Below are 6,808 nucleotides of genomic sequence, written 5' to 3'. Positions count from 1 at the left end.
GTTAGGAGCTCAACAGGGTCTAGATGGACAAGTGACCTGAAACATGGGACAGAGGACACTGCTCTGGTCAGGAGTCACAGCCATCAAATCGTGTTTGTCCTGACACTACTCCAGATCATGAATACTCTCCAGCTTGGAGATGTGCCTTGAAGTCAGTCTTCTGCTAATAACAGTGCTTCCTCTGCTTTTTCTTCAAGTGATATGAGTCTTCCTCATCCTATCAAGATCAAGAAGGTCAAATATCCCATTCTTCACCCAACCTTCTCAGACATGCTAGCCCAGATTGACTCTAGGCTCTAGACAGGCCTATCTTGCCACAGCCAAGGTACCATTTTGACATCTGAATCTTTGCTTGCCCTCTTTTAAATGGCTCACTCCATTTCTTTAAGGTACATTTTGAAACAAGGCACAATCTCCCAAGCACAGACTCCAGGCTGCTGTAAGTTAAAAGACAAGCAGCTTGTCTAGGCACATTCTCACTGCAGATTCAGACCTGTGAAGAAACCAGTATCTCTATTTCTCCCATAGACGGTGCTAAGAATTTCTCTCTCAGATATTCATAAATAAAAAGGTGAGTTTATTTTGTGGCAATGCTACAGTGAGAGCTGTGAAATGGGGCAGAGAAAACAAACTGCAGAGTCCCAGAAGGATCCCTAGGGATTCCCATAATAAAGATGTGAAATGAGAATCCTGGCTCACCCCAGCAGTGCTTTCTCATCTCTTTCCTGTAAGTGTTAAGTTCCTGAAACCTTTCCCGAGTCTTTGCAGCACCCTTTTCCTCGTGTGAGCAAGGATGAAAAGTGTGAAACTGGTAAAGGCTTTTGAGGAAAAGTGAACTGGCTTATCAAGGCAAAACAGTGGGAACAGCAGCTTCCATCTCCTCTCACTCCTCTGGAATGAATACAACACCAGAGTTCTAGCAACAACAGTTGCTTAGCATTTTGGTTATCAATCAACAGCATGTTTTCCCAAAGGACGGCTGGGGTTAAAACCATTTTCCAAATTTCCTTGTTTGTTTTTCCCCCAAATGCATAAACAAAGATCTGCTTAAATATGCCTCAAAGTGTTAGAAATCTACATCAGGGCTTGAGAACTGGGTAATTAAGAAAGAAATTAACTTCTGTAATTCACACAAAAAAAATAAAAAGCAAGAAAACAGAATTTGCAAGTAGAATAAAAATACTGAGAATAATTAAAATTATTATTATATAAAATCATTTGGAATAATTGCAATGTCAACAATTTCAGTTGTTTCAAGAGCTCTTAGGAAAATTATTACCTTGGCTGCATACAACCATCTTATTTTTGTTTTTAGCACACCAGAGCTTTTGCATTTGTCCTACAACTTCTCATCCTAGGCTAGACCATTACCCTACATTCTCTGCACAGTTGGTCACAATCCACATTCCCAAGTGCCTGTCCTAAAACCATAACATTCCTGCTGTATTTTCTCACTTCTGGCTTTGTCAGCCAAAAAGGCTACTCAGATATCCCGGATCCCAAGCAGTGCTGCTTTGAAGCAGACAAGAGGAATGAAAGACAGGGTCAAGTCATTTTTAAGCACTGTGTAGTTTACTTGGCTGCACTGGTTTATGCCTTAGGACTAGAAAGTAATGGGAGACTCAGGCAGTCAGACACGGATATGGTTTTAACAGCAGAGGTGCCATGGTCTGAAATTTAATGTTTTCTTCCAGGAAAGTGAGAGCCGGAATCAGGCAGAAAACATCCCTGTGGAACACAAAGCAAATGAAAACTGCGTCCAGCCAAGCACGTTCCCTGCAGAGGAAGCAGCACTCACGGACAGCGCCCAAGCAATCTGGCCAGAGAGCCTCTGTGCAGAAAACAGACAGCAAGGGAGCAAGAGATGAGACTAAAGTCACCCTCTGCCTGGCATCTCAGAAGGAGCAGTCTGGAGATTCACAGAGAGCAGATCTTCACTGCCCCACATGAATGTGCTGAGCACAAACATACTGAGGGGTAAAAAGGAAGACCAGCAGACCCAGACGGGGTGTGTGCCTTGGTACATGCGGTACCCCTCGTAACACAGTAATTTGTATTTGCACAGCTCAACCTGTGAGGCCCAGGAGATCTTCCCCATCTAACTTTGGATCTTAAGAGGGTATTTTAGTGCACCACAACCTCTGCAGAACCCAAGAACTGATGGATTCCACGAGGAGCAAGGAAAGGATTTTCACGCTCACGCTACGATTCAAGGAACTGAGTTGACATGAGGCACAGAGATTCTCTGCTAAGCACAGGAACTCTGCAGGAGAGGAGGGAGCTGAGATTTCCTGAGCCTCAGCTTAGAACCACAAGCACATGAACTATCCTGCCTCACTTCTGCCTACAGTACAGCTTCCCCAATAAAAAATACATACATCCCTGAGTACAAAATCAGATGCAAATCCCTTGCTCTACAGAACTCTGAAATTAGCATGAGGGAAGAGAAGAATACTCTTGAGCTGCAAGTGAATAGAAATCAAGCTAATGTACAGCATCTATGGCTGATTCTCTCATGCTTGAGTTTAAGCTCTGAAATATTAACCACAGTCAGTATGGAAGGCTCTCTTTTGACAGTGTGTCTTATGGTTCATTTACCAAGAGAAAATGGGTGCAATTTTAGCCAGTGTTAATCTGCTCTTATCAGTGAAAGGAAACTAATCACACTTTACCAGCTCTTTGGCACTCTGAGAGGAAACTAACAGAGACAGAAAAATTTAAATAACCAGGCTTCTTTGCTGAACCTGGGATTCTGTAGCTCTTCACTCATCTAGGTCGAAAGAAATTGTCTCACTTCACCCAGACAAGCAAAATTCCTACGAGGCCAAGTACAGTGCCGACCCTGATCTGTCTCAAATTGGGTGCCTACAAGACTTATAATTTTTTTTCCTTTGGGGAAGGTCAGTTCTCTGAAGCCAGTCAAATCTGTGATATCTGGGAAGAATAAAGGCAGCAGTAACAACCTACTGTACACTCAGTATCATCCACACACAGTGCCCAGAGTCACAGTCACAGCTTTATAAATCCTTTTACACACACTGAGTTCACCCAAACTTCTCTCTAAGCTCTTAAATTGCTCCTCCAGCCCTGCTTAAGGAAGGGACAAAATTCCAACTGTTGCATGTCCCCAAGCCAGAAATGGTTTCCTGGGGAAAGAGGAGAAAGACAGGAGAGCCATGAGGAGGCAAAGTTCTCACATAAGTTCCCACCCCTTCACAGCAGCGTTCTAGCTCATACTGGCTTCAGAGACCAAGCAGATCCCTCTAGATCCTGTCTGTCTTCTTTAGCTTCTTTCTGCATTCAGAAAGTATTTTTCAGTTCTGCTGCTAAACTTTAATCACTTACTCTATAGGTTTAAGTTCTCTATAGATTGTTTCTATTGACAGCAAATCCTAGGAGAATTATTATTTTTTATTAGTATTATTATTTCCCAGTAGTGCACACATGACAATAGCTCTCTAGATGCAGCAGATAGATATGAGGAAATGAAGGGAACCATAACTGCCTCATGTCTTTCCTTTAAGACACACCGAGTTTTAGTCCTTTTGCTCAGAAACAATTCTAACAAGAATTTAGGAGCTGTGTGTTGGGGCTGAAATAAATTAGGTGAATAGCAGGAGAGGGAAGCCTGCTATGACTTCAAAGTACAATCAACACAATGATGGGACTTCATGGAATAAGAAAACTAAGCCTGAATTTAATACAAATGGCTCCATTGCTAGCAAAGGTTCTGTACAACTCTAATGATAATTCAATTGCATTGTTCATTGGGGAGAAGATAGATTAAGATCATTTCATGTTTTATAATTAGCAAAAATATCTCACCCTGGCTACAATTTACCTTCTGTGTGAGGGAACAGGAGGGAACCTGTGTCAAAAGCAGGTTGCAGGTAGCTGTGGCTGTGTGGACAGACCCACGTTCTGCTTAAAGACACACCTGGGCAAGCACTGCTCAGGGGCAGTGGATACCATCAACTGGAAAATTCTTGTCAAAACTTCTACATTGTTCCCCTCATGTTTACCCTTTACATAATGGATGGGAATGCTGGAACATTTTGTTTCTGATGAGGCTGAGCTGAGAATAAGCACTTCTCCCACATACCTTAAAATACTGGTTTTCTATTCCAAAGTGAACACTTCCAATTAATTTAGAAAGTTAGGGGGATGCTGAAGTGGATTAAAAGGCAGGACAAGTTCCAAGCCCCGCCTTGAACAAGACAGCAACCAACCTGAGGAGAGTCACAAGGAAAGCCTGGTATCTCAGCAGGAATGCAGCAGAAGATACCATCCCACGCAACTGCCATGCCTTAACCCTGCTAGAGTGACAGCTCCACCACCTTCACCTTCTGGGAAGGCACTGTGGCATTTCCTTACACAAAGGCTGGCGGTATCCTTTGTCCTGTGGCACCAGCAGCAGCAGTGCTGGTGCAGCAGGTGGGCAGGGGGCAGTGGGGATGCTCTCCCATCATTCACCAACACCAGTGGCCATCCTCTCTGCCTGCACTGCACACACACCAGGGACTAGATCTCACTCAGAACCAGAGTGACTCAAGCACACCCTCAGTGAAACTGCCAAAAGGATCCAAAAGGATCTGAGGGCAGATTTCCTTTCACATCCCACGGCAAATCACGCAGGAAACCCAAAAAACCCTTTTGACCTCAAGGCACACATTTGAAAATGTTTCAAGTAGAACTATGAACTGCAGTGCAAGTTCTACTCTCCAGAAGGAACTATGCACTATGAAGACAGAAGGTCTCCTGCCAAATTGCTGGCTAGAAAGAAGGTATTTGTGGGTTAATGTGGGTGTTGGCAGATCTTCACAAGAAGCAAGTCAAGCTGTGTTTCATTTTCACAAGTTAAAGAAGTTGGAATGAATGGGGGAAAGGAGGGGCAGAAACATTAAAAAAAATCAATTGGAATGGGAGAAATTACCTCTGAAAGAAGCGAGGAGTCAGTCACTGCTAAGTGCTGTTGTAATTCTTGGTCATCCTAGAGACTCCCAGCCCCCTTGAGATGGTAAGTGCAGGATATGAGGTGCTAGAGGTTGCCTCTTTATGCCTCTTATAACACATCAGCCCATTTAAAATCACCCCTTTGCCAGCAGCTGCCAACACCAGCTTAAAAAAAAAAAAAAAAAAAAAAAAAGGAAAACCCAACAAAGAAGCAATGCCATTGTGCAAGATGCTGCAGGGCAGACATGCAAAAGCTTCAGCTGGAAAAAAAAATCTGAAGATTTAAGTGAAACATCTCACACTAACCCAATTTAAAGAGGTAGCAAACATTAGCCCACTTATAGTAACTGTCCACTTGAGAGCTCTTCATCCTGAAGTAGAAAATACACTTTAAAAGTGTAAGCTAAGGTAAGGTAAACACAAGTATTTCAGGTAACCTTCTGCAAACCAAGAGGAGATATGACATTGCTCCTCTTAGCTCAACAGTGACAGCCCACTGCACCTCTGAGCCTCAAATCCAAGCCAGGCTGGAAACATTCTGCTGTGATTGCATCGCCAGCCACAGGAGAGCTCGATCCAAGTCTCCATGCTCAAAAGGAAAAAAATGCACCAATCCTTCCCCAATCTGCACAGGATGATGCCTCATCCATATTAACTTTTATCACAAAGATACAGGAGGGCCTAAAAGCTTTTGTTTTTTCTTTACATCATCCTTTTGAAAACAAAAGCTGTGTCTACAGACTTTTGTTGTCCCCAAGTATTTCACTTCTTTCTGAGCCCAGAGACAGCACCTCTCCTGCTGTAAGAGCTTGTACCTCTTCAAGTAGCAAGGCAATTCTCTGCCAAATTCAAGAAGGTAAACAAAATACATTCCTTCTGGCAAAATGTCTCCACGCCAATTTGTGTAATTGCCCATGTCTCTGAAGAGGGCCTCGTGTGCATATAGCTCTGACTCTGAGCATTGAAACACGATTAAACCAGATGCATCAGACACAACTGACTGGCTGGCTCATGTCAAACCTCCACAGGTAGTGGCTAAGAAAGGTGACTCTCATTCAGACATGCTGAGAAAAAATAGTACAGTGTATGCAGGGAAAGTCAGTGTGGAAAATTAAAGGTAAATTCTTTTATCGATACTTCACCCTCCAGCAGCATCTCTGCCCATTGAGTATGAAATTTCAGCTAACAGTGTTAATATCTGCCAATGTGTTTCCTCATCATCTCCACCAAGCTCTTTTACCATGACATAATCAGGCTGTTTTACTTCTATCCTGGCTCTTATCCTCTGTCTGCATCTCTTGTTACCAGCCAGTGCTTCTACATCAGGCAAGTCCAAAATCCCCAATAAAACAAAACCAACATTTTTTCTCAAAAAGATCATGTTTCTCTCTTTGCATGAAATCAATCCAGCTATTTGCATCTAAAAGAGTGAAATGTTCTTTTTCTTCTAGAGTGACTTTTTAGCCAGTCCTGGATCTTAAACCACTATTAAAACCTATTATTTTGATTGTACTGCCCCAATGCACAAACCTCACCTTCTCCCACATTTCCCCCTGCCTGCTCTTTCATTTCTCTAGGCCATGTCCCAAAAACTTAGCTTTCTAACAGAATCATATTATTCTTCTCCAACAGCAACTTCCATTTGCTGCCCCATCCCTATATTTTCCAATCAACATCTCAGCACACAGTTTTCCAGCCTTATCCTCCTCCAGTTTTACTAGGTCTTCTCTCATTCTCCACTTCACATTGCCCCACAAAGAGAAAAGCTTCCTACCTGGTTAGAACACATTTCTACCCCAGTACTGGTTCTTCAGTGGTAGAAAACATTTCAGACCACAGCAGATTTTCTTTCAAT

Source organism: Anomalospiza imberbis, unplaced genomic scaffold (assembly GCF_031753505.1).
Source record: "Anomalospiza imberbis isolate Cuckoo-Finch-1a 21T00152 unplaced genomic scaffold, ASM3175350v1 scaffold_330, whole genome shotgun sequence".
Classification (NCBI taxonomy): domain Eukaryota; kingdom Metazoa; phylum Chordata; class Aves; order Passeriformes; family Viduidae; genus Anomalospiza; species Anomalospiza imberbis.
This window is presented reverse-complemented; position numbering follows the sequence as displayed.